Genomic DNA, 27752 nt, shown 5'->3' with positions numbered 1-27752 from the left:
TCGTTGTCCTCTTTGGTTATTATTTTTTATCACTTTTTAGCATCTGATTGCTTTAAGTAAGCTTTTCGCCATATCGTGACCACACAACAGGAAAACTTTCAGATTTGTCTAATTTTGTAGGTATTATTACTTCCTAAACCGATGTGTTGAGTTAGTTTAAACACAGTATTTAAACGTGATCTGTCCTGTAAAACGTGCACTTTTTCTTTGTTTTAATTTTAGCCTCCGAACTTGTTATCTTGCTGTTAAATCCAGATTGATTCCGAATGGGAAGATCCCTAACCGTTTTAGGTATGATTAAGCAGTCTTAGAGAGTTCAGAGTTAAGCGCTCACAGCAAACAATTTGAGGGCTTCATTGTAAAACCAATCATTTTTTAATGTTGATACAGTTCTGTCATCCCAAGAATCAACGGTGGTGGAGCGACCCGGCATTTACTTCCCTTCAAGTTACTTTTGGTCTACAACTTTGCATATTTCTAAACCAAGGTATGATACTTGTAAACTACAGTTATTTGATTTACTATAATGATCGCTCAGTCAGATTTAGAAATAGCGCTTCATTGTTTCACAGCAGAATAATTGAGGGTTCTCAATTTGAACCCTATTCCTTATTTTAGTTTACTATAGTTCAGTCATCAGAAGATGTATAGCAAGTGCAACAGTACTATATTGGGGTCCCCTTTTTCCAAATATTTGTTAAACTCATAGCCTGTTCTATGAGGGGATGTGCTTATTTGTATATCACTTTATATGTTTTATCTAATCTATGTTTTTCTTTATCTATATAGAGATGTTTTTCTAAATATACAGCAAAGAAAACTCTGGCAGCATATGTATGTATTGAATTAATCAAAATTTAGAATCCTAGTACCAATGTAGATATATACCCTAGACTAAATTCATTTGGTAATCACTCTATTGGATTGTCATCATCCGGTTAAGTTACATCATCTGATCCTAAACTGTACCAATTGGGAGACATTTATCTTATTTGCATCATATCCAAAACATCTTTTATTATACTACTAAAGTTATATTATCTCATTGTTCTACTGTAAGCACGTCAAATGTCCACACCACATTTTTCACAATAGGATTCTCCACATGATGTAAGTGGTTTGTTTTTCAAAGTCCTGCAACAATCAAAGAATGTTTGCTCTGCTCTCAGTATACAAAAAAGGTTCAGAAAATGTCAAAATAGCTATGCTGTATTAAAGTCAATTAAGAATTGAAAACCAAAAAATGTCAATTAAGAATTGAAAACCAAAAAATGTGTCTTTTTGATGTCAATAGACATATCAAGCATAAAAAGCTATAGGTTGGTTATAAATATGACCAATATTAAAGATAGTGGCAATACCTGCCATATATAATCTTTTTCTGTCTATTTTTCATGGTCCTGCAATTTACAAAAATGTGATGAAATACATATGTATGTGAAACTGAAAGTCTTTGATAAAAATATCTAACTTTGCTGCCCTAAAATCAATGCTAAAAATGTAAATATTTTGCAAATTTATTTCTAGTCCACTGTATATAGTATGTTTGTTTCTGTAAACTTATTTATGTATGTCTCTCTACTACTTATAGAACAATAGACGGCCACCTGAAGAAGGCTCAAGAGCCAAAACGCGCGTAGTGGTGTCTACCGCTTTGCCTTCAACATTCTACACAAGTTTCCTGTCTATTGATTTTGTATCTTTTCTTATGTATTTTTAACTGAATATTATATAATAAAAAACAACACCCCAATAAAACAAAATAAGATAACAAAGAAAAAAAGTACATAAAAGTCTATATTTATATACAAAAAAGAATAATAAAGTTATATCAGAAATATCTAATGCTTTATGGTTTTATATACAGTTGGACTTTATACATCATATATATATGTGGTATATATTACCTTGAGTTCTACTTTAGAAAATAGTAAAATAATTTGTTTCATCCTATTTGTCACTTGGCTATAGACCATTTCCAATCTTACTTTTCCCTATGTATAGCAGTGCAACAGTACTATATAGGGGTCCCCTTTTTCCAAATATTTGATAAACTCATAGCCTGTTCTATGAGGGGGTGTGCTTATTTGTAGATCACTTTATATGTTTTATCTAATCTATGTTTTTCTTTATCTATATAGAGATGTTTTTCTAAATATACAGCAAAGAAAACTCAGGCAGCATATGTATGTATTGAATTAATCAAAATTTAGAATCCTAGTACCAATGTAGATATATACCCTAGACTAAATTCATTTGGTAATCACTCTATTGGATTGTCATCATCCGGTTAAGTTACATCATCTGATCCTAAACTGTACCAATTGGGAGACATTTAGGTGTGCACCTGTTACAACGCATTTTTTACAACGCACTACCGTTACAACGCATCTATTACAACGCAGGTACTGTTACAACTCATGTTTTTACAACGCATTTTTTTACAACGCAGGTACCTTTACAACGCATACCATTACAACGTAAGTATTGGTAAGTATATAATTACTTTTTAAATGTTATATTTTTGGGGTAAAGGGGTATTTTTAGGGGTTAGGGTCAGTTTTGGGTTTTAGGGTAAAGGGGTATTTTTAGGGTTCAGGGTCAGTTTTGGGTTTTAGGGTAAAGGGGTATTTTTAGGGTTCAGGGTCAGTTTTGGGTTTTTGGGTAAGGGGGTATTTTTAGGGTTCAGGGTCAGTTTTTAGTTTTTGGGTAAAGGGGAATTTTTAGGGTTCAGGGTCAGTTTTCAGTTTTTGGGTAAAGGGGTATTTTTAGGGTTCAGGGTCAGTTTTCAGTTTTTGGGTAAAGGGGTATTTTTAGGGTTCAGGGTCAGTTTTTAGTTTTTGGGTAAAGGGGTATTTTTAGGGTTCAGTGTCAGTTTTCAGTTTTTGGGTAAAGGGGTATTTTTAGGGTTCAGGGTCAGTTTTTAGTTTTTGGGTAAAGGGGTATTTTTAGGGTTCAGGGTCAGTTTTCAGTTTTTGGGTAAAGGGGTATTTTTAGGGTTCAGGGTCAGTTTTCAGTTTTTGGGTAAAGGGGTATTTTTAGGGTTCAGGGCCAGTTTTCAGTTTTTGGGTAAAGGGGTATTTTTAGGATTCAGGGTCAGTTTTCAGTTTTTGGGTAAAGGGGTATTTTTAGGGTTCAGGGTCAGTTTTCAGTTTTTGGGTAAAGGGGTATTTTTAGGGTTCAGGGTCAGTTTTCAGTTTTTGGGTAAAGGGGTATTTTTAGGGTTCAGGGTCAGTTTTCAGTTTTTGGGTAAAGGGGTATTTTTAGGGTTCAGGGTCAGTTTTCAGTTTTTGGGTAAAGGGGTATTTTTAGGGTTCAGGGTCAGTTTTTAGTTTTTGGGTAAAGGGGTATTTTTAGGGTTCAGGGTCAGTTTTCAGTTTTTGGGTAAAGGGGTATTTTTAGGGTTCAGGGTCAGTTTTCAGTTTTTGGGTAAAGGGGTATTTTTAGGGTTCAGGGTCAGTTTTCAGTTTTTGGGTAAAGGGGTATTTTTAGGGTTCAGGGTCAGTTTTTAGTTTTTGGGTAAAGGGGTATTTTTAGGGTTCAGGGTCAGTTTTCAGTTTTTGGGGTACAGGGTAAATTAAAATTAATTTTTAATTAAATTATTTAATAGTAAATAAATTAATTTAAATTACATTACATTATTTTTGGGGTTTAGGGTCAGTTTTGAGTTTTTGGGGTACAGGGGTACAGGGTAAAAATAAATTACTTTTTTTTTAAAAATTACAATAATTAATTTAAATTAATTTAAATTAATTTACTTAAATTTATTTTGGGGGTTGAGGGTCAGTTTTGAGTTTCTGGGGTACAGGGGTACAGTGTAAAAATAATCTATTATTAATTTTAAATTAAATTAATTAACGGAAATTAAATTAAATAAAATTACCTTAAATTATATTTTTTAAATTTAATTTACGATTATAATATTAATTTTAATATATACTTACCAATACTTACGTTGTAATGGTCTGCGTTGTAAAGGTACCTGCGTTGTAAAAAAATGCGTTATAAATACATGCGTTGTTACAGTATCCGCGTTGTAAAATCCGCGTTGTAACGGTATGCGGAGTAAAAGTCCGCGTTGTAACATCATATATCCAGACATTTATCTTATTTGCATCATATCCAAAACATCTTTTATTATCCTACTAAAGTTATTTTATCTCATTGTTCTACTGTAAGCACGTCAAATGTCCATACCACATTTTTCACAATAGGATTCTCCACATGATGTAAGTGGTTTGTTTTTCAAAGTCCTGCAACAATCAAAGAATGTTTGCTCTGCTCTCAGTATACAAAAAAGGTTCAGAAAATGTCAAAATAGCTATGCTGTATTAAAGTCAATTAAGAATTGAAAACCAAAAAATGCCAATTAAGAATTGAAAACCAAAAAATTTGTCTTTTTGATGTCAATAGACATATCAAGCATAAAAAGCTATAGGTTGGTTATAAATATGACCAATATTAAGGATAGTGGCAATACCTGCCATATATAATCTTTTTCTGTCTATTTTTCATGGTCCTGCAATTTACAAAAATGTGATGAAATACATATGTATGTGAAACTGACAGTCTTTGATAAAAATATCTAACTTTGCTGCCCTAAAATGCAATGCTAAAAATTGTATATAGTATGTTTGTTTCTGTAAACTTATTTATGTATGTCTCTCTACTACTTATAGAACAATAGACGGCCACCTGAAGAAGGCTCAAGAGCCGAAACGCGCGTAGTGGTGTCTACCGCTTTGCCTTCAACATTCTACACAAGTTTCCTGTCTATTGATTTTGTATCTTTTCCTATGTAATTTTAACTGAATATTATATAATAAAAAACAATCCCCCAAAAAAACAAAATAAGATAACAAAGAAAAAAAGTACATAAAAGTCTATATTTATATACAAAAAGAATAATAAAGTTATATCAGAAATATCTAATGCTTTATGGTTTTATATACAGATGGACTTTATACATCATATATATATGTGGTATATAATACCTTGAGTTCTACTTTAGAAAATAGTAAAATAATTTGTTTCATCCTATTTGTCACTTGGCTATAGACCTTTTCCAATCTTACTTTTTCCCTGTGTATAGGAAATGCAACAGTACTATATAGGGGTCCCATTTTTCCAAATATCAAAAGAATCAATGCCGGTGGATCGGTTCGGCATTTAATTCTGTTAAAATGATTTTGGATTACTACTTTGCACATATCAGAAACCAAGGTATGACATTTGTAACTATAGTCATTTGAGTCACCATTATGACCGCCTGGTTAGAAATAGAAATCATGTTTGATTTTTTTTACCTTTCTCTGTAGAAATCCACCAAGCTTACGCGTCGTCTCTGTTAGCAGGCATCTCAACGGTCTGTCCTCAGTATCTTTCTAGTAAGGATATATTTAACATATCCAATTTAGTTGTTTAGCTACCTTATTCACGGACAGCATATTAGTCAGCCACAGGTTTATCTTTACCCACATATATGAAATATTGGCTATGTACATTTCTAAGTCCTGAAGTCCTACTCTATACGTGTTTCTTGTTTTTTTTCTCTAATTATTTATACTTATATGTTTGTTGCAGCCTTGGTCACTAAATTGTTTTTTCTGTGTCTTACTGTTTATGTATGCTACATATTTTAAAGTCATGATTTAAACCTTCTTTCGATAAATTGTGTACGATTCAATGTTAATCAACTGAATAAGTATTGTATGTGCTGAATGACGGTTTCAGAAAGGTCTTTACAATTTTATTATTTTATTTTTTTCAGCGCCCATGACGAAGGGAAATATTCCCGAAATGCATTGGGACTTGATTATGTATTTATTTCAATCGATTTTTTGAGTTCAGACAGCAAATGTAATGTCTAGTACAAAACAAAGAAACATTGATTGTTTATTTAAAATGTATACACAGCATGTTTAAAGAATTTTAAAATATTGATATGATCTGTTCAAAATTAAAATTTCAAAATAATATGCAAGCATCAGTAAATTTGTAGTTTACATAGGCAGATGGATTTCTGCCACAGGTAGTGCGGGCAGGGTCTAATGACGTCAGTCACTAGTGTATACCCATTTTAAGCTTTTGTGGAGGGTGGCTCCTCCTTCTCACCCAGCACACCCCTTTGAATCCCAGGTGAAGAAAAATCCAAGGATAAGCATTGATAAAGGAGTGCACTACACAACCCCCATTTTGAATTGTCAGCTTGTTGCCATATGTAATGTTCCTGGTTAAGCGAATATTGAGAAGGTGCGCTAAGGTTTTGCGCCAGGAGGCGGTTCTTCTGGAGTAGAAGATAAGGTCATTAATGACTGTGCCAATGTCTGTGCTGTAGCGCAGTTCGGATATCAGCGTCTCAGGATGACCTTTTGAGGGTTGCTTGCTTGAATGATTTAGCAGCAGTTTTGGAAAGGTTTGGGGGTAGACTTGAGTATAAGAGTTTTCCCCAGTCACGGACAAGCCAGGACCCGACATGTTGGTTAGGGTAGGGCACTATAGGATTGGAAGGGACACATAGGCAGTAGAGGGATGGGTCTCCAGGTACCACAGCGTGATAAATCTATAGTGATTGAGGTAGGTCTCTCTGGAGTGTTGCTCGTCAGTCACCAAGGCAGGGCAAAAACTCGGAGATGTTTCGGTATTTCAAATGAGCTGGAGATGAAGTCCCATTTTGGTCTGCACTTGGTACCCACCTGATTCGGTCCCCGGTCCGTCACGGCGATTTTGTGCCGATTGAACGGAGGGACGCGACTCCTCCCCCTTGCTGCCTACATAGGTGTCTGTAACTTCTGCCGCGCTGGTGAGAGCAGTGTGAGCTGGAGCTGACAGCGTGTTGGAGCATTTTTACTTGAAAGTCTGGCGCTGTTGCGGTTGACTGATAAACCGTCCAGTGTAATTATCTTTTATTCTGTGTAGCGCCTCGGTGCTACTCTATTTTTAAAAATAATACATCTAATGGGGGGTGAATTTGTGTGCTGATGTAATCATTTTGGTCTGCACTTGGTACCCACCTGATTCGGTCCCCGGTCCGTCACGGCGATTTTGTGCCGATTGAACTGAGGGACGCGACTCCTCCCCCTTGCTGCCTACATAGGTGCCTGTAACTTCTGCCGCGCTGGTGAGAGCCGGCGCTGACAGCGTGTTGGAGCATTTTTAATTGAAAGTCTGGCCCTGGTGCGGTCGACTGATAAACCGACCAGCGTAATTATCTTTTACTCTCTGTAGCGCCTCGGTGCTACTCTATTTTTAAAAATAATACATCTAATGGGGGTGAATTTGTGTACTGATGTAATCGTTTTGGTCTGCACTTGGTACCCACCTGATTCGGTCCCCGGTCCGTCGATTTTGTGCCGTTTGAACGGAGGGACGCGACTCATCCCCCTTGCTGCGTCACTTCCTCACACTTCCTATATCAGGTGATGAGTACTCGACCGCGCAGCGGGCGAGCGCAGCAGGCGCGCCGAAGGCGCTCCTAAGGCAAGCCCGTCCGCGGCCGGCCAGGGACAGGGGCCACGACCCCTGGACGAAATGGGTCAGCAATATGGTGGAGCGCGCAACAACTCCGCGCCCTCTGTCCTACATTTGCTAATGCCTGTCTCCATAGCCTTAATGCTTATGACACTAACAACTGCAAAGAGTGTCAGTATAACTGGCACAATAGATGTACGCATAAGGCTGGGGACATTATGCTCACATGTGGACTACTTAATACCAGATCTATGCGGAAGCATAATCTGGACATATACGCTCTGCTCACAGATATAAAACTCGACCTCCTGTTCCTTACTGAGACTTGGCTCGACTCCAACTCAGATCCGGATATAGTTGCTTCTCTTCCAGCCGGCTATACTATGGTAAGACTGGACAGAATTGTGGGTAGAGGTGGTGGGATAGCAATAATATCTAGGGGTTTGCAGGATTGGCCATCCTGCCAGAATGGGAGGAGAGAGCTGTTGCATGCCCCACTTACTTACAAAGAAGCTTCCTCAGCACACCCACAAAAACTTCACACCAGTCTTTTATCAGCCTGGACCTCTTGGAGCTTGGGCAGGGCGGAAAGAAATTCTAGAACCATCTGTTAAGGGGAAGGTGAAGCTCTAGAGGTTTCTTTCACTTGAAAGCTGTCATCAGGTACAAAATAAGACCCTCAGAACCACTCCTCAGTTCACTTCTGGACCTGAGAAGGACACTCAGAAAGCCTGCCTTGTACTTCAGAGGACTACCCTGTTGCTTGAGGCCTGCTTTGTACTTCAGGGGACTGCCTTTTGCTCCTAGAAGACTGCCCTGCTGCTTGAAGCCTGCCTTGAACCCTCAGAGTATGGTGTTGTTGCCTGAGGACTCCCTTGCTGCTAAAACCCAGGACTATCAAAGTGACTCCAAGGACTAGTTGGCTGCCCACTGTTTCTGAAAGGCAAGGACACAAAAGTTTCAACAAATTAACCCCTGCACCGAGACACAGAGGAGCACTCGTTGGCTACAGCCTGCAGCTTTGTCCCTCTGAAGATGTTCGACTTTCAATAACATGACAAAGTCCAAACATAGAAATCTTCTCGGTGAATTTGTACAGCAGGTACCCAACAATGTCGCCTCCTCCTCGAACATTGCCAGTTGCCTTGTCCAGCTGAACTTTACCTTCGCAGACATTTTTCTTCAAAAGTTCTTTTAGGTCCAAAGGTAAGCTGATACAGGCCCAATCCACCTCGTGTATCCGAACCACACTACATCTTAGTTGGCCATAACTAGTTGTCTGTTGTTGGCACTTTGATCGTTTAGGTGCTAGTGTTATTAAAAACCTGAACAATTCATAACTTTGGTTCTGCTGATTGGATTGTTTGTTGTTTTTATTAATAATTTAATTATTATAATAAAATAATAATTTGTCAAAATGTTACTTATTTTAAAAAATGTGTGTTGGATTTTTTTCTGGTCTAGTGTTTTCACTTTATTACTGTTTGTGTGCTGCATAAATATCTGCCACATTGCCTCTAAGTTGAGCCTGACTCCTTTAATGCCAAGAGAAAAGGGAGTTCGTTTAGTGATTTTCTGGGTTTCACCCTGGTAGGGATTCTGGTGGTCCCAGTTTCTAACAAGGAGAAATAAATATATTTCTCGCTGTTTCTCTAGCTTAGGGTAGGTGCACTATTTTGGGCAAACCCAGGTTTCCAGACTATGTTTGCATCACAATACATGAGTGGATGCATGGGAATGCCCATTCTACACCCATGTAAAGCTTCACTAGCTCAAAGTTATAAAAGGTAGTTCCATGCATTGCATTGTGTTGCTTTTTTTGTTACAAAGGCAAGGAAAGCCATGCAAATCCTGATTTGTATGGCTTTGTAAATAACAACGTACATTTTGTGCTTTGGGGCACAAAAAAATGATGCACCCACAATGCAAAATGTTAGTATTCCCGAGCCTTAGTGTATGTTTTGGAGGTAATGTCCCCTGGTCACACTGGCTTAAGCCACAAGAGTGTCCCTGAGTGTGAACTGGGACTGGTGGACTGATGCAGGTGCTGCATCATTGGATCTGCCAAGCTTTGACCCTAGACCAGTCTCTGTGGTGAGGAGTTATCGCTCTTACAATATTTAGTGCATTTCCCATAGTTTCTCCTAAGAGTTAATATCAATTAAACAGCAGCATGTGTTTTGTCGTGGATTTCATCAAAAAAGTGAAAGCACAATGTTTCTCTACCCTTAAACTATTGATACTGGATTGTCACATCATCGGTGAATCTCAGACAGATTCTAGCACCTGCTCAGGCTCCTACTATCAAAGAGCAGCCTTCTGCACAGGAAGATATATAGAAGATCCGGACCCAAGTTTGCTGAGTTCTAGGTAAATAAAGTAGTCATAAAAATGTTTGACAGTGACTATCCTTTTTTGTTGTTTGGGGTGTAGGGTAAAGATTGTGCATAAATGACATTTTTGTTGTTGAATTCTCCTAACTCACATGCGTGTCAACGGTGAGTATGGATACAAGCTGACAGGGAGTCTTAGACTCCTATAATCTTCCTCTCTCATGTTACAGAACAAAATAATTATCAGTAGAAGATGACTAGGCTAGATCCTGTACCTTCTTGACTCATTCCTACATATACCAAGTATTGCTCTGCGCGTGGATTGCTGATCGCACGTCTGTTCTCCAGGTACTGGTAACCTTCGAATTATTACCTTTTTATCTGTAAAAAAGCAGAAAATAGTTTTACTGAAATGTTCAGAGACATGCAATTCCCAACCTTTGCATAGAGAGCAGACATTCAATGTGCACTGCTTCTGAAACAGCAGATAAACACAGGAACCAACCTTAATATATCTTAAATAATTGTAAAAGCTGCATTTAGTTTAAATGCAAATTGACTTACATCGATTCTACTACAGTTAAGTGTTTTTAAATTGTTAAAGGAAACATCAAAACTTTGAACTACACAAAAAATAAGGCTACCACATCTCTAGCTTTTTTTCCGAGTCTGATAACGCATCTGAGGCCATGTAACAGAAGTGCGACCCTGGGGCACTATCGTATTACAGAAGGAGCTGCAGACGTTTGTGCATCCCCTTCTCCAATACTGATAGCGCTAGCACATATTAAGCACCAGGGCTAACATCAAAGGGTGATCCTTCATGTGCATGGGGTCATGGCCCCATGCAAATGAGGGAATCATTTTGCATCCGTGTCTACAGACACCGTCGCAGAGGTAAAGCAGCTGTCAGGAAGGGTAAAACACCTTCACTCCGCAAATTTCACTCCGCATACCTTCACTCCTCATACCATTACAACGCAAGTACCATTACTCCGCAATACTTTTAAAATGCATACCATTACATTTTATATGCTTTTACCACGCATGCTTTTACAACGAAATTCGTTGTAAAAGCATGAATGGTAAAAGTATATGTTTTTAATATTTAAGTTTAAGGTAAGTATATGGTTTAAGTTTGGGGGTGTTGGGGTATATGTTTTAGGGGTTCAGGGGTATTTTAAGGGTGGGTTTGGTTTATGGGGTGCACAGTGTATTTTTAATGTATGGTACTTTTAGATTATAGGGTTTATTTTGGGGGTGCTTGGGTAATTTTAGGGTTAAGGCTGTACGTTTAAGTTATGGGGTGTAGGGGTTTTTATTAGGGTTCAGGGTGGGTTTGGGGTTATGGGATTCAGGGGTATTTTTTGAGTTTAGGGATAGGTTTGGGTTTTGGGGTACAGGGGTGTTTTAGGGTTCAGGGCTAGGTTTTGGGTTTTGGGGTACAGGGGTATTTTTAGGGTTCAGAGGTAGGTTTGGGGTTTGAGGTAAAAGGGTATTTTAGGGTTCAGTGCAAGGTTTGGGTTTTGGGGTACAGGGGTATTTTAAGGGTTCAGGGCTAGGTTTAGGTTTTGGGGTACAGGGGTCATTCAGGGTTTAGGGCTAGGTTTGGGTTTTGGGGTACAGGAGTATTTTTAGGGTTCAGTGCTAGGTTTGGGTTTTGGGGTACAAGGGTATTTTTAGGGTTTAGGGATAGGTTTGGGTTTTGGGGTACAGGGGTATTTTTAGGGTTCAGGGGTAGGTTTGGGTTTTGGGGTACAAGGGTATTTTAGGGTTCAAGGCTAGGTTTGGGTTTTTGGGTAAAGGGGTATTTTAAGGGTTCAGGGCTAGGTTTGGGTTTTGGGGTACAGAGGTAATTTAGGGTTTAGGGCTAGGTTTGAGTTTTGGGGTACAGGGGTATTTTTAGGGTTCAGGGCTAGTTTTGGGCTTTGGGTACAGGAGTATTTTTAGGGTTCAGAGGTAGGTTTTGGGTTTTGGGGTACAGAGGTATTTTTAGGGTTCAGGGGTAGGTTTGGGTTTTGGGGTACAGGGGTATTTTTTAGGGAACAGGGCTAGGTTTGGGTTTTGGGGTACAGGGGTATTTTTAGGGTCAGGATGGGTTAGTGTTTAAGGGTGCTGGGGTATTTAAAGGTTCTAGGGTGGGATTAGTTTTTAGGGTGTAAAGGGTAATTATTAATTTTATAAAATTAAATATATATGAAAAAAATATATATATAGATTTACTTTCATGTAATATTAATGTAGATATATATATAACACAATCTAAAAGAAATAATGTTTCATTTTAATAAAAAAAAAATATATATATGTGTGTGTGTATATATATATATATGTATATATATATATATATATATATATATATATATATATATATATATATATATATATATATATATATATATATATATATATATATATATATATATTTTAATAAAGTACTTTTGCAAAGTATATGACTTCACCACACATGCATTTGCGTTGTAATGGCATGTGTAATAAAGTCATATGCGTTGTAAAAGTTTGAGGAATTATGGCTTGCGGAGTAATGGTACTTTTGTAGTAAAAAATGTGGAGTGATGGTATGCGGGATGAATGAATGCGGGATATCGTCATATATCCGCTCTAAGATGCCGTTGTTTTGAAATAGTAACAAACAAACGCATACGAATAATACGATCAGCATTGTTACAATTCCTTAAAACACAAAAGGGGAAATCATATTATAAATGACAGGTAAACAGGATTATAGTACAGTTACCAATGCAATATTAAAAGTACCCGAGTTTGAGCTTGAGCAGCTGCATTTTCTGTTGTCTAATGTGCGTATGACTGATCAACATGAATTAACAGAATACATTTTTATTCGACCTTGAACGCGCTGTGCAGACTAAGGGGCACCAAGCGTGCCTAGATTTGTGGAAAACAGACCGATCTTGTGTGAAATAGCACAAGCAGGTTATTTACGAGAGCCATATAGTGTTGTGTGCAAAAGCAGCTAAAGCAGCAAAATGGCATTTAACCCCTTCCATGCTCATGACGAGCTCAGCTCGTCATAAGGCACACTGGAGCTGTGCTTATGACAAGGTGAGCTCATCATGAAATAATGCCTTTCAAGCTTTTCCAATTCAGAAAAGGGGGTGGTGATGGACAGAGCATCTGAATTAAACAGAATACTACTACCCAGTCAGCAGATCAGGGCTTAATCCATCACCGTTTTTTAGCTCACTGCACCATCCCAGCTCCGAACCTGGCTACATGCAAATTAGTCTGTCCCTGGCCCAGTGCATCATGGGAACAGGGCAGACCAAACTACCAAGCCAATTCTTTTACTGGAAAGGAAACAACCTTCCGGGGACCGGTTTCTGGCATTACAGCCATCTTCGGCCCGGCTTGCTTGAATCCTGATGGTGCAGTGAGCAAGGGACTCACATCTGAGCATACCCTTCCACGCTTGTGGTGGACAAAACGATTTTCCAGCACAGGACGGGAAAAGCCATAGCATGGAAGGTGGTAAACATATACCTCACTTATGCTAACATAGCAATGTTTGCAATTGACCCCGTACCCTCACTACACCCTCCCCTTGATCGGACTTATGTACAAAGGACTCAAAAGAACACAGAGTTCAAGTTTGAGTGAGCAAGCAATAAGGTCATCCATGTCAAAATGGGTAAATTACTAAGGAGAGGAAAAAAGGGAAAAAAAAGAAAAAGAAAAGAGAGAGAGAAAAAAATTTGAGGAGTTTAGCCAACAACAAAAAAATCCCAGTTAAGGTTCTCAACTGATGATGAAAGGCTGCCAAGTTAATCCATCAGTGTATACAAGCAATACGTTGCAACGGCCTCCAAGAGGAAGTCATTGTTGCTCTTAGAAAAGAGAGATGCCATTAAAACAAGCAGAGAATGAACAACATGTTCTTCAATGAAGGGAGCCTCTAGCACCACTTGCTTGTTCTTCAATGAAACTTTGTTGCAGGAAATCATGAGCATCAGCACAGACGTCCCATTCAGCTAACATGCCAAGCGCCACAGCACAGGCCATAATCCCAACACCCGAATACTCCAGCTCATGCATCACAAGAGGACTCATTAGCATTCCTTAATCGATGTCAGGAGACACCGTGTTGAAGAGACATACATTCAGTGCACATTCGAAAGAACAATCCAGGCAGTGGAATACAGGTTGCACGCAAGTAAAATATGCAAATCGGAAAGACAATCTATAAGCCACGCTTAGAGTGTCTAGGGGCAGAGTACAGTAGCATTGAAGCATTCAACTATGGAGTTGTATCAGCCGGGCTTGGCTTTTTTGCGCCACAGATAGAGCAGCCATTCCGTACCAGGCACAATAACAGCAGTACCCCTGCAGCCAAGGCAAGTACTAATGGGAAGCCGCCAAAGATGCTGGAAAAAAGAGAATGAAAAAATGCCGGTATCAGACCAAATATAGTTTGAAATTAAGTCACAAGGCGGGAGCCCACAAGTTTAAAAAATGGGTCAAGCCAGTTTTACTAGAGGCATTGAAAATTGTAAGTATCAAGGTACCAAATTGAAGTGGGAGATCAGTATTTAAAAGCGCCTGAACTTCTGCAGTCTGGCCACGTGAAGGACGAATGTTTCACAGGAAGATGTGAGCTTAACTTCTTTTTGGGAATGGAAGGCCAAATTGAGATGTCTTATCTCCCAAGTGGGGCGGAAAAAGCACATTTGTACAGCAAACTACAAGTTGTGAGACAGTTACAATGTAAGGGATGCCAACCAGCATGCCACAGCAAGTTTCATTATTTAAAAGCAAATAGCTTCCGTTAGCAAGCAGTGTGAATGTAGGCGTGATAGCTGGCACTGGATTTCCCTCTAAAATACAGCTAAATTTGGTGCCTGTAGATTACAAGCACCGTGCAATTGTATGTTCTTACATGTTCTTGTATGTTTTTTCCCCTTCGAGGGAGTGATATGGTGAGAAATCACATGATTCCCCAGTCAAATACACTTCTTTGCCATCCCGTAGGCATTGGTATATATATGAAAGGCAAAGACCACACTTCATGGAGATATGCTCTACCCAGGGATTCATAACATCCAAGTGCATAATGTTTCATGCATGAACTAAGTTGAAATAGTGAAAATGGTAAAGTTATCACCCCATGGATAAGCGAGACAGCAGAATCGGTTTTGGCTACTGAAATAGGTAAAGGTTCTAACTTTTGAATATGCAATATAGTGTACGTTGCATCCTTCATGGACATGAATCTGTCAGGTTAAAAGGCAAAAACAAAGATGACGTGTTCATATGGTCCCAAGGAACTTTCCCCATCTTAAGTGTTTGTAATGTCCAAGCAAATTGCATGATGGAAGGCAATTGATTCTGACCATGGTACAACACAGAGACTTCATCGTGAACAATATCCACAACAGATGAAACAATATTTTCCAGTATATAAATGCAGGAGGAAAGAGTGTTAATGCTATTATCAACAACAGCAAGCACCATTTCAATATTTGCTTGGTCTATTGCCCTTAGACATGAAGCTGCATACTCTGTTAATAAAGATAACTGGTGTTTAACTGACGTTAGTGTACAATGTTTTCAGCCAATTTTGACATAATTTTCCTACTGAATATGTTGTAACAGAATGGGTGCTTGGAAAATGTAGATAAGGTCTATATTGTTTGTAACCAGGAGCTTTGCTCAGGAAATGTAATCCGAATTTGTTTGCCAAACCAACCAACCCAGGGGGTCTATAGTAGAAATATTAAAAGAAGCATTCACAATTAATGACAACTCTTCTAGGGTCACATCTGTATGATTGTTACAAGTGTCATAAGCATACAGATTAGGAATTTTAGGGGCATTCATTTGTTTTGAAGTGGCCAACCCAAAACAGGTGGATTGATACATTGAACTGTTTAAAAACAGCATTTGGTTTGGGATAAGGCATGCTTGATGTAAAGCTTCCATGACCTGAACCTGCAGGGGTATAGAACCCCAAACAGATTTAAGATCGACAGCTTTTTCATAGCTCATAGCCACCTATAGCCAATTGATCAATAAAAGATTCGGAATATAGTAATTTTGTATGGGTGAGCCTTACTTTAGAATTGGATGCAGAACTCATTTTAAAGTAAAATGAATCAGGATTTGATTCATTAAAATCAGTGAAGTATGTAAATGTCTTCACAAGTGTTTTTGAACTGCCTTCAATGGGAGCTGGGCAATGTTCCCATTGTCTATAATTAACCACATTTCTAAATGTAATATCTTTATGTCGAAAATGATGGCCATAATGCTGGTAACAAAATAAATCAGCAGAATTAGCAGAATTTAAATGCAAATCCTCAGCATCAAAAGCAGCACAATATTTTAAATAAAAAAATAAAGACTGTACGGCTTGAACGTTCCAATCATCAGAGAATATGCTTTGTTTCACTACATCCCCCATTGAAACACAAAGTACATTTGGGACATTAACCACCCCTGTGGGTCAATGAATTTGGAATTTTACAGCATCCCAACCAATTCCATCCAACACTGGCCAGGCGGAGATGTTGACGAAAGTCTGGTCTCATTTCACGATGTGTGACGAAGAGTGTGGTGCCAAAGTTCCATCAATCACCTTTACAGCAGAGCGTTCAGTGAGGTAGTGACCATTGATTAAAAGAAAAAAAGAATGTCACAAATCTAATTGACATGAACAAAAATGGCAATGAAGACCAACCAGATGTAAGTCCAAGGTGGAACTAAAAAATTGTGTTTAAATCATGTAACAAAAATCAAAACATTTGAGGGGAAACTCGATGTTGTGGAGCCAGTGTCAAAAGAAAAATGTGACTGGTTAACTGGATCTGTTTGCAAACCAGGCAATGACTCATCAGCGGAATAGGCATACTCAGTATCTTCATGAGGACTGGAAGCCGGCAGATTCAATGAAGGATTCGTAACAGCTGGCAGACAGAATTCCTTAACATTGCTGGGCAGGAAACAGCTGGAGTCATACTAAGAATAATCGGCCATTCGCTGCAATTTGACATTGTCCACTGAGATGCATCTGTTATCCTTGCGACCAGGAAGGGGTGGTAAAATGACTGTACAAGTACCCTTTACGCCAAGCACCGGAATTGATGCATGATAAGAGGGGCCAAAATATTTCTTGTTTTCTACCTTCTCACAGAGTAGCCAGCCAGCTATCGGAATCTGTAGTACACCTTCAGTGGCGGAGGGCAAGTGTTCCTTGGCAAGACTGTCATAAGTCTCTTCTAGGTTCTGTAATACAGCAGAATGATTATCTACGTCAAAGGTTGCGGCTGACTCCACCATGTCTAGACCCTAAGGGTCTGGGATAAATATTGTGTATGGGGTCCGCCCACCCAGAGATCTTCTCAAGATATTATTAAGTGCTAGTTGTACACTATATAAATGGGCAAGCCAGTTCCTGCCAGTACCTCAATCTCTAGCTGTCAAGGATTGCTTTAAGTCATGGTTCATTTGTTCCACAACGGAATTGCCCTCAGGCCTGGATGGAGACAAAAATTTGACGTGCACCCCTAATGACCCCAAGGCTTCCTTAGAGGCGAATGCAGGATCCTGGTCAGAACGGAAGGTGCCACATGCAAAAATTCCCACAAAGACACGCAAATCCCTGAAGACAGTGTGTGCATCAGCACTATGTTGTGGCCACACCCATAGAAAGCGTGTGCATGAATCAACTGCAACTAAGATAAACTTATACGCAGTATCTGAAGAAAATGTACCGCAGTGATCCAAATAAACAAAAACAAATGTTTTTTTTTAAATGTACAGCTGAGTTTGTGGCGGACGCACTGCAGTAGAAGATTTAATCTGCTGGCAGATGTCGCAAGTAAGCTCATAATTACGGGTTTGTTTATACATTCCACGCCACCAGTAAAGTTGCTGTAAGCTAGAAAAAGTCGCCGAAACACCTGCATGAGCCGAGGCCATGCCTTCGTCTGCGGCTGTTATCAATGAAAGTCAGCTGTCCGCTTTGGGAATCAACCTGTCACCAACATCATTATTTCTCACATAGGGAACTTAATCAGGACTTAACTGATAAGATTATTTAGAAGGGAAACCTTTTGGGTAATTACCTCCTTCTCTGTAGCTGCTATCGCTGCTAAAATGTAATCGTCACAGAATGTATTATACTCCGGAATGGTTACATAAACTGTGGTTGTGGGACAGTGATAGATGGGACCGCTGTGGGCGGGAAGGAGCAGGCTTTCTACATTTAGCGTGGGAGTGCAAGACTATAGCAAACTATTGGGTCTAGATTGGCAATGTACTGGGCGACATGCTGTAGATACACTTGGATTTGACGCCCAAAATGTGTCTCCTGGGATACCTTCCAGGCCACAGAGGCCATGCTAAAAGATTCCTGCCGATAGGCTTACTAATTGCCAAATGCAAAATTGCCTGTAGGTGGGGGCGGGGCAGAGCGTATAAGTTTAAGGAATGGCTGACAGATATTACTTATTGTCAGGAACAAAACAATATTTACGTCGAACTACTACCCACTCACTCGAGACCACATGATATCTGGGAACTGCTCTCTCGATATATGCTCAAAATGGCCGCCACAGACACAGGCGATGAGGGCACCCCACTCCGGACCGCTAATCACATTGAGACTCACAGAGCGAATGGGCCTGAGGAAGGACGCCTGAGTGAATCGATTAAACATGTCAGTTGATATTTATAATTCCACAGATAGCTGAGCGATGCATCTGAGATACTTAAGGTACAGCTGCGCCTCAGAGGGTTGGTTACATAATGAGCAGGGGTGGGGTACAACACACATGGGGATTGGAGGGTGATATAACTACTCCATAAGGGGCACTAGTGCCAAGAGATAGAAAACTGGGACATTTACCCCACTTCTCACACTTCTGATGACTGTCACCCCCTGTAAATATTCCGATACTGCTGTATTGAAAATTGTCGGATCTCATGGGAAAGTGACTACTCAACCAGGAGCTTATTGCGATACTCATTCCTCTAGTCATGCTACGGATGATTGTAATGTACTGAGACTGATGTATTTTAACACCAGATATGCAATAAAATTATATATTTATTGACGGCCAATGTAATGTCTACCACACTCTGTAATTGTTGTATTGTTATACTGACAAAATGCCAATAAATAAAGTTTAAAAAAAAAGAAAGCTGCAATGTACCTGGTTCAAAACAAACGCCAAACAAGACAAACTTCACCTACAAAAAAATTAACAGATTATACAAGTCAGTTATCAAAAAAGCTAAGAAAAGGTACAACTAAGACAGAATTCAAAATGCTAAATGTGCAATTAAAGAATTCTATAAAATACTAAATGAATTTTGCAAGGCAAATTTCCTAGACGGAACTCATCCTGTTATCCAAGATTTCACAGACAAACTGGGAAATCATTACACAGACAAAGCAGACACATTGGACTTGTACTTAAAACTGAAACAAAGCACCAGCACTAACCCCTGTACAAAACAGCAATCCAAGAATACTCTAACCCAGCCTCTCTGTTTCTTCCAACACATCTCACACAATGAATTTATGGACCTGGTCAAAGCAAGCAGGCCTGCCAGCAGCCCTTCTGTTTCCTGTCCACCACAAACTTTCAAGACAATTCTTTTAACAACCTCTGCTGCCACTCCAGTAAGAAGAAACATCAATGATTCCTTAACTACTAAAATATTTCCAGAATAATCACACATAAGCCCTTCACTGAAGAACACAAACTTGAACCCACTGAGCCCTGACAACTACAGGCCCATTCCAAATGGACCTTTCCTGGTCAAACTGATAGAAAGAGCAGCATTCGCTCAGATGTCACAATTCATTGAAGAGAATGACATACTCTCAGACTTCCAATCAGGATTTTGTCCGGGAAGAGGTACTGAATCTGCCCTCCTTGCTATCTGGGATGACCTGAAGAATAAAGTTGACCGCAGCGGGGTTACTGCGCTACTCCTCTTGGACCTCTCGGCTCCCTTTGTCACGGTTGATCATGACACTCTGAATTAGAGAATCTATGAAGCCAGCATAGAAGGAACTGCTCTAGACTGGATCGCGTCCTACCTTCAAAACAGAACTAATGTCATTCATACCCCACCTTTCACGTCCAAATCATACTCCAGAAAAGCAGGGGTCCCTGAAGGTTCTATCATTTCGCCCATGCTTTTCAACATCTACATGAAGTCATTACGAGTACTGATCAATTAATTTCACCTCATGTGCTATAACTATGCAGATGACAGGCAAATACTCCTTCAACTGGAATGCCCCAAAGACATTGAAAAATCCCCAATTTTCAGTTGTCTCAGAGCCATGGATCATTGGATTACTTGGAGCCATCTCAAATTGAATGCGTCAAAATGGAAATACTAACGTGTGGCGATCAGAAGCATTACGACCCGCTTGCCGCCTGACCTGATGAGCTGGGATCACTAACTAAAGTATTGAAGCAAGTAAGAAACCTCGGAATGACCATGGACTCCAAGCTGTCGATGAATGCCCAAGTGGACAAACTAGCAAGATCAAGCTTTGTCACTATAAACACGCTGCAACAAATTTTCCCTCATTTGGGATTCCACACAAGGTCCAAGCTACCATCTCCCTTGTTTTGTCCAAACTCGATTACGCCAATAGCCTCTACCACGGATCACCTTTAACGACCATGAAAAGATAACAACAGATCCAGAAATTGGCTGCCAGACTACTCTTGCATATCAAACCGCAAGACCACATCTCACCTGCCTTGAAAGCCCTGCATTTGTTACCTGTTGCCAGAAGATCCACGTTCAAGCTACTTTGTATGGTAAACAACGTTTACCGCAAATTGTTCTCCCCACAGCGAATCACAACGCGGTTGTTACAACAACCGCGTTGTGATTCCGCACACCATTACTCCGCAAGTCGGAACAACGACTTGCGGACGGGGGGATGGTGTTGGATTTAAAATTCAACAGCTTCCCTAGTGACTGGAGTTGAAATAGTAAATTATACTATTCCAGCATCCAGCGCCCCCCCTCCGCAAGTCGTTCTTCCGACTTGCGGAGTAATGGTATGCGTAATCACAACGCAGACATTGTAACGACCGCATTGTGATTCCTTGCAGGGAGAAATACCACGAGATTACATCACACATTCACTTTGTATCACTCACAAAGCAATACATAGAATGAGACCACTCTTCATCAGGAATAAAATCACCAAATGCATTCAACAAAGGAACCTACGCTCTACAGGGGCATCTCCAAGATCAGATGGAATGGTCACATCTCACGACAAGAACAGCTCCTTGATATTCTCCAAGTGCCGCCTCATGCATGCAATGCAATATTAAAAGCACCCAAGCTTGAGCGGCTGCATTGTCTGTTATGTTTAATGTGCATGGACTGATAAACATGAATTAAAAGCATACATTGTTATTCGACCTTGAACGTGCTGTGCAGACTAAGGGCACAGAGTGCACCTAGATTTGTGAAAAACAGACCATTCTTATGTGAAAGACCACAACCTGGTTATTTACACACAACATATAGTGCTGTATGCAAAAGCGGCAAAAGCAGCAAAATGGCATTTAAGCATATACCTCAATTATGCTAACATAGCAATGTCATAAAAAGAAAAAGGAGGCCCCCTTATCTGTCAAATTTGGGACAGGGGAGTTATGTTGTAAAGCAAAGATGTCCCACGCATTTGCCACTAAGTTGGTAAGAAGTGGACTAATGGTGCCAGGTTTGTTGTTGTTTAGCAATACCAATCACACAGATATAAGTGGAACAGGAAATCAAATTACTGGACATAGGCCAACCATTATAGACATTTATCAAGCGGCAAATTATACCAATATAGCACACATATTACTTAAATTCAGGTCAAGGCTAGGAAAAGAAAGCCGGAAAATTGTTTTTTTGGAAAAATATATATCATTTGTGTATTTATTCAAGTATTCACAATTATCACAGTTATAACAAATAATTAAAAAAATATACATGAAGTATATTATACATTTCATTAAAAGCATGTAAAAATCACAAAAATTAACAAAACAATATGGGTTAAAAGTTCGTAAGAACAGGGGTCGACGCGGCGTTTCGGTTAAGGAGAAACAATAAACAACCTTCTTCAGGACCAAGTTCTAAAAGGAAACAAACAATTACTTTTTTGCATTTACAGTTTTTCACAGACAAAGCATATTACCAAAAAAACATTTCCTGTTGGCTAAACTTTTGCGGCGTTTTGTAATCATTAGATGGTTGGCACTAGTCAAAAACTGGTGATTCTTAAGATTATTGGTATTGTTAAAACACATAACTTATTGATAAGGGCACCATTTAGTGAATCCCAGAATTTATTTGTGTGGAGACTTTTATGGCAGTGACATAATCTTATTCATCATGTCTAACAGACAACATAGTTACCTGTATTTTATAATGGCTTGCAGATATATCCTGGAATGCGGGGGCCGGTTGTAAAATCCGGACAGTAACTGTTGTGTATTCGCAATGCTTTTGATGTAGCATGCGCAGTATTGATCTCTAGAAGTGATAATAAAATATGGATCAATCATTTATATGCTCTATTGGTCTTTGATGTTACTATTATTGATAATGGGTAACTACCTTGTATTTGTATTGGAAAGATTCACGCTCTGGTAGTAGGAGCCACCGATATTGGTTTTCAAATATTCTGTAGATAAATACACATCTATTGTAGAATTCTGTTGTTCGTACTTACCCAGATTTTAATGACTGGCAACTTAGTACTATCACGAGCTTTTCAATTGGCTTATGTTTCAAGTTTGGCGTTCATATCATGGCGGGGATTCTCCTGCCGCTGATAATATAAAGGATGGAACTTTTGTTAAAATCGCTATTCATTTAGTCATTGTCATTTATATTTCTAACGTGGGGTATCTGATCTCTACCTCTATGTTAGTTTGATGTGCATCCTCATATTGCAGGTGTTAATAGCGGGTTTGTTAATGGCAAACCTATTGTTAGTTCTATTTTATGTTTAAGGCATAGCGGTGCAATTACACCCATTAATATAACCATTACATCCATTGATCAACCATTGTTAAGGAGATCCTTTTCGTTTTTTTAAAAATTAATATGACTACCCTAGGTCTGCTAGTGATGTTGTTCCTAGTGTTTGCTCTCTCACATAAGGTGTGGCATGCTATACAGTAGCTTATCACTGATATGTTTTAATGGCATAAAGTTCTAATGTACCATAGCGCGTCTCATTATTTATGATGTCCATAATGAGTCTCATAGTTTTTCAGTTTGTCAAACCATGAGAGTGAAGATGCAAATATAAGTCCTACAGCTTATATTATTGATTTACAACGTTTTTAAAATAAAGTTAACTCGCTAAAGATTTGCGCAATACATTTAGGGACCCACCAGCCGGTCTGGTAGATTGAGAATTACAAAAGCCCATGATTGGTTAAGCGCGGAACAACCAGAATGTTAAACGGACTCTGTTCAGCGCGGGACGGGTAAACTAGTGACAGAGTCGGTCGCGCTCGGCTCACCTGGGAATTTGAATTCGGCCTCCCTGCTCCTACTCCGTCAGCGTTTCCTGGAGTCTGTTCAGAATGAAAATATCAAGTGGACGCTAGTTTCGGTATATTTATAGTACAGCGTTCCTGATTGGGCGGTCAATCTCCTGCTTGTTGGTTGGTTGAAGAGATGTCACCTGACATCTCGTTTGTTTACAAACGAACATTGATGGCGTGTTAGACAGCGTAGTTACCGCTGTTTTACCTGCTTAGTGTGCGCGGTATTTTGTCACTTGTAGGCGGTAATATGCAATAACTGAGGGCAATGTGCAAGATTCGAGCGATGTATGTTTTTAGCTCAATTATCATATATCTATGTGCAGCAAGTTTCTATGACGTCTCATAAGCCAGAGTAGAGGCAGCCAGTTATTGAGACTACTCTCAGGTCTGCCCTACGTATCTGGGTTGTGTCTATCATGAAGTCATGTGGTGTATTACGGGGCATTGATGCTAGATGATACGCTAGCACTAAGTCTGCACCAATACAGCTAGGTGCCAGGGAGTCATAGGATTAAGTATGATGAAACGCTAGAACTCAGCCAATGTTGGTGCAGCTAGGTACTATAAAGTCATTAATATTAATTCGGACGCTCCATTCACAGGGTGACACATATGTGTCGCCCCTTCGTGAAATACTTTTTGACGCGTATCGAGGGCTAAAGGTCTTAATATATCACTATGTAGTACATATATATATATATATATATGATCTTATGATATTAGACCCTTATTGTAAGTATCGGTACATTCTCATGCCTGATCTTAATTATTCATAGCTCTCCACTGAGTTAAATTATCTTTTCCCAGTTTTCTCTGCTGTTGAGGCCGGCACGGACACTGTTACACTTGGACATATAAAATTGCTCGCGTCTTTTTCTTTTTTGGGTCAAATTTCCACCTCTTGTACTCAGACTAACATGCTCAAGGCAGCACCAGCGAAGGTCACTAATCTCATGCTTAGCTGTCTTCCAGTGTTCAGTTAGAGGGGCCCCTACCTTACTTATACAAAGAGCTGATCTATGCTCATTCAGCCTTGTCCGGACTTCTCTGGAAGTTTCCCCTATGTAAATAAGTTTACAGGGGCAACTGATGAGGTAGATTACACTACTTGTTCGACAGTTCATGAAGCTCATTGGTTTTAAAACTACATCTTTGATGGTGATAGTATTCCCACGGATAATATTTTTACAATTACTGCAACCTGAGCACGGGAAAGTGCCTGTTGGCATGGGTGCATTGTCAATACAGGGCTGGTTTACTCTCTTAGTTTCCCTATATGTATGCACCAAGCTATTTCTGATCGTTCTATTCCTCCTGTAGGAGAACATAGGTTTGAGCAATCTGTTTTGGTGTTTATCATTAACCAGATGCCAATTTCTGTTAATGATGTTTTTGAGTTTGTTGCTAATTGAGTTGTAGTTCGTAACAAAGATTATAGGCTGTGTGGTAGGCTCTTTCTTTTCTTTGGGTTGGAATAGGTTCTCGCGATTATAGTATTTAGCACGCTTGTACGAGTGTCTGATGAGTCGTTTAGGGTATCCACGTTCTAAGAATTTAGTTCTGAGAACGCTGGCATGTTTTTCGAAGTCTTGGGATGTCGTGCAGTTTCTCTTAAGTCTCAGAAATTGACCAAATGGAATATTATTGACTTGACTAGGTGGATGGTTACTTTTATGATGAAGCATAGTATTTCTGTCAGTCGTTTTGTGAAAAGTTCTACGTTTAGGGTTCCATTAGTGTTTTTAATAATAAGGTCAAGGAATTCACAACTGTTGTTATCTATGTGAGAGGTGAACTTAAGATTATTGTCACCAAGATTAAGCCATGTAATAAACTCTCTTAGTGTCTCTATAGGGCCCGTCCAGATGAAAAAGACGTCGTCTATGTAACGAGACCACACCAAGATGTTTTCATAGAACGGTGATACTGTGTTAAAAATGTGGTGTCACTTCCAGAGATGAATACTGCGCATGCTACATCAAAAGCATTGCGAATACACAACAGTTACAACCGGCCCCCGGCATTCCAGGATATATCTGGAAGCCATTATAAAATACAGGTAACTATGTTGTCTGTTAGACATGATGAATAAGATTATGTCACTGCCATAAAAGTCTCCCCACAAATAAATTATGGGATTCACTAAATGGTGCCCTTATCAATAAGTTACGTGTTTTAACAATACCAATAAGCTTAAGAATCACCAGTTTTTGACTAGTGCCAACCATCTAATGATTACAAAACGCCGCAAAAGTTTACCCAACAGGAAATGTTTTTTTGGTAATATGCTTTGTCTGTGAAAAACTGTAAACGCAAAAAAGTAATTCTTTGTTTCCTTTTAGAACTTGGTCCTGAAGAAGGTTGTTTATTGTTTCTCCTTAACCGAAACGCCGCGTCGACCCCTGTTCTTGCGAACTTTTAACCCATATTGTTTTGTTCATTTTTGTGATTTTTACATGCTTTTAATGAAATGTATATTATACTTCATGTATATTTTTTAAATTATTTGTTATAACTGTGATAATTGTGAATACTTGAATAAATACACAAATGATATATATTTTTCCAAAAAACAATTTTCCGGCTTTCTTTTCCTAGCCTTGACCTGAATTTAATTAATATGTGTGCTATATTGGTATAATTTGCCGCTTGATAAATGTCTATAATGGTTGGCCTATGTCCAGTAATTTGATTTCCTGTTCCACTTATATCTGTGTGATTGGTATTGCTAAACAACAACAAACCTGGCACCATTAGTCCACTTCTTACCAACTTAGTGGCAAATGCGTGGGACATCTTTGCTTTACAACATAGCAATGTCTACAGTTAACCCCGTACCCTCACTACAATAGCGTCATAAGCAATCCTCGCACTTTAAGGACATGATTCTTCCTAAGTAAATGAAGATCTTGAATTACTCTGTCAGGCACTATTGGTATGTTCATGTACTCTAGCTATACAGTGTTTTTCTATTCAGTAAACTAACCATTCTCCTTTAAAAATATGCTGCCTGTTAAATCTTGGTTTACACCATGTTGCTAATAAGTGAAATGGCTTTTGACAAAAGAATAGTGTATGTATGTGAGATTGTCAAAGCTTGAAAAGTAGTTGAGGAGCCCCCAGTGATGTGACCATATTGTGCTTGTGTGCATTTGAACTTTGGAAACCAGGTAGTTTACATAGTTGAACAAACAGGGGTCCTTACAGATAACTAACTTTAATTGAGTTACTGAACGCCTATAAACAGCAATGTACTGTAGAAGTTTGTATTCAGAATTCATTCAATTTTTGGAATCATTGTTACAAACTACAGAAGTCACAGCAAAAACCAGACACATGCTACATAAACACAAATACTTATCTATTAGTACTGCGAGGACAAGATTCAGGAAGTAATTTGTTTATTGCAACAATCATGCAGGCTTGTTCTTAGTCTGACTTCCTTTTCCAGTTCCCCAAAAAAATCCACCTCACAAGTATTCAAGTGTTAATCTAGTGTATTTTATTGTTTAATAATCCATGTATTTAAACACATCTCATGTGGACAGTCAGTACTATTTGTTTGCTGTGTTTTCTTAATTATATAATCTAATGGTAAAGCATTTCAGTGACAAATTAAGGCTACCATTCATTCTCTTCTATTCTAAATTGTCACCCATTACTTTTAGGAACACTCATTTCTGCGATAACACACTGGGAGTCTATTTCTGTTTGTAATTTGTTAATGCAAAATTATACCAAAGGGACTGTCCATTTTCTTTTTATTTCTGCTGTATTGTGTTTACAGAACTGGTCCCCATCCCTCTCTGCGGGAACATATTATATTTCCTTGTATTAGGTATTAGATACATTATAGTCTTTCCACAGCAGTCCATAATTTATTTTGGTTTATGACTCACATGTATGAACCTCCTTACCCGCTTGCGGTGCATCACTTGTAATGCAATTGCCACATTTGTAACCTCAAATTATGCATTGTTCACATAGTCTCACCCGAATCAACTCTCTTTTCTGTTCAGCATCTGTATAAACAAACCCATTGTGAATGATCATAATTCTCCTAAGGACAAAACTGGGTTTCTTGAATATTTCATTAAAGCATCATTGTACTGTATTGTATTGTATCATACATTTATAAAGCTCAAAAAAACTGTCACCCTGTGGGTAGCCTGGCACTGCGACTTACCAAGTTGTCACTAGGCAGATCAGATAGCCTATATGATGATTTAGAGAGCTCATATTACTCGTCCCTAGGGAAGAGCCAAGTCTTTAAGCTTTTTCTGAATGCGAGCAGTGATTTAATTTGCCTGATGTGCAGGGGGAGATCATTCCAAAGTTGTGAGGCTGCTACACCAAATGCTCTGCCGCC

This window comes from Lissotriton vulgaris, chromosome 1_1, assembly GCF_964263255.1.
Source record: "Lissotriton vulgaris chromosome 1_1, aLisVul1.2, whole genome shotgun sequence".
Lineage (NCBI taxonomy): Eukaryota > Metazoa > Chordata > Amphibia > Caudata > Salamandridae > Lissotriton > Lissotriton vulgaris.
This window is presented reverse-complemented; position numbering follows the sequence as displayed.